Source organism: Arachis ipaensis, chromosome B10 (genome assembly GCF_059453495.1).
Source record: "Arachis ipaensis isolate K30076 ecotype BB chromosome B10, ASM5945349v1, whole genome shotgun sequence".
NCBI lineage: Eukaryota > Viridiplantae > Streptophyta > Magnoliopsida > Fabales > Fabaceae > Arachis > Arachis ipaensis.
In genome coordinates, this window is record NC_142435.1 from 62,532,026 (window position 1) to 62,534,157 (window position 2,132).

At 41.7% G+C, this 2,132-nt stretch overlaps 1 non-coding gene across 1 annotated transcript; it reads right to left on the reverse strand.

Moving 5' to 3' along the window:
• Positions 1–270: 270 nt before the first annotated feature.
• On the reverse strand, positions 271–378 carry LOC148580272 (small nucleolar RNA R71). Its single transcript, XR_015896551.1, has one exon. It is a non-coding gene; the product is annotated as a small nucleolar RNA R71 (small nucleolar RNA).
• Between the last annotated feature and the right edge of the window lie 1,754 nt (positions 379–2,132).

Sequence of the window (2,132 nt, forward strand, 5' to 3'; positions counted from 1 at the left end):
CAATTAGTTTCTCTGATGCAACAGAACTGCAAGTTTCATGGACTTCCCTCAGAAGATCCGTTTCAGTTCTTAACTGAATTCTTGCAGATCTGTGATACTGTTAAGACCAATGGGGTTGACTCCGAGGTCTACAGGCTTATGCTTTTCCCGTTTGCTGTAAGAGACAGAGCTAGAATATGGTTAGACTCTCAACCTAAAGATAGCCTGAACTCTTGGGATAAGCTGGTCATAGCTTTCTTAGCCAAGTTCTTTCCTCCTCAAAAGCTTAGCAAGCTTAGAGTGGATGTTCAAACCTTCAAACAGAAAGAAGGTGAATCCCTCTATGAAGCTTGGGAGAGATATAAGCAACTGACCAAAAAGTGTCCCTCTGACATGCTTTCAGAATGGACCATCCTGGATATATTCTATGATGGTCTGTCTGAATTATCAAAGATGTCATTGGACCATGCTGCAGGTGGATCCATTCACCTAAAGAAAACGCCTGCAGAAGCTCAGGAACTCATTGACATGGTTGCAAACAACCAGTTTATGTACACTTCTGAAAGAAATCCTGTGAGTAATGGGACGCCTCAGAGGAAGGGAGTTCTTCAAATTGATACTCTGAATGCCATATTGGCTCAGAATAAAATATTGACTCAGCAAGTTAATATGATTTCTCAGAGTCTGAATGGATTGCAAGCTGCATCCAACAGTACTCAAGAGGCATCTTCTGAAAAAGAAGCTTATGATCCTGAGAACCCTGCAATAGCAGAGGTGAATTACATGGGGGAACCCTATGGAAATACCTATAATCCCTCATGAAGAAATCAACCAAATTTCTCATGGAAGGATCAACAAAAGCCTCAACAAGGCTTTAATAATGGTGAAAAAAACAGGTTTAGCAATAGCAAGCCTATCCCATCATCCACTCAGCAACAGACAGAGAATTCTGAGCAGACTCCATCTAGCTTATCAAATATAGTCTCTGATCTATCTAAGGCCACTTTAAGTTTCATGAATGAAACAAGGTCCTCCATTAGAAATTTGGAGGCACAAGTGGGCCAGCTGAGTAAAAGAGTCACTAAAACCCCTCCTAGTACTCTCCCAAGCAATACAAAAGAGTATCTAAAAAGAGAGTGCAAGGCCATTACCTTACTTGGGGTGGCTGAACCCAAAGAGGAGGAGGAGGACGTGAATCCTAGTGAGGAAGGCCTCCTGGGACATTCAGGGACCAATAAGGAGTTTCCCTTTAAGGAACCAAAGGAATCTGAGGCTCATCTAGAGACCATAGAGATTCCATTGAACCTCCTTTTACCATTCAAGAGCTCTGATGAATATTCATCTTCTGAAGAAGATGAAGACATTGCTGAAGAGCAAGTTGCTCAATATTTAGGAGCCATCATGAAGCTGAATGCCAAATTATTTGGTAATGAGACTCGGGAAAATGAACCTCCATTGCTCATCAAGGAACTAAATGCCTTGGTTCAGCAAACTCTACCTCAAAAGAAACACGATCCTAGTAAATTCCTAATTCCCTGTAACATAGGCACCATGACCTTTGAGAAGGCTCTGTGTGACCTGGGGTCAGGAATAAACTTAATGCCACTCTCTGTAATGGAGAAACTTGGGATCTTTGAGATGCAAGCTGCCAGAATCTCATTAGAGATGGCAGACAACTCAAGAAAACAGCTTATGGACTAGTAGAGGACGTGCTAGTAAAGGTTGAAGGCCTTTACATCCCTGCTGATTTCATAATCCTAGACACTGGGAAGGATGAGGATGAATCCATCATCCTTGAAAGACCCTTCCTAGCCACAGTAAAAGCTATGATTGATGTGGACAGAGAATAGTTGGTCCTTCAACTGAATGAGGAAAACCTTATGTTTAAAACTCAAGGATCTCCTTCTGTAACCATGGAGAGTAAGCATAAAAAGCTTCTCTCACTACAGAGTCAACCAAAGCCCCCACAGTCAAACTTTAAGTTTGGTGTTGAACCCGCACATCCAAACTCTAAGTTTGGTGTTGGGAGGTCCCAACAATGCTCTGAACATCTGTGAGGCTCCATGAGAGCTCATTGTCAAGCTATTGACATTAAAGAAGTGCTTGTTCGGAGGCAACCTAATGTTATTTAATTATATCTATTTATTTTCTAT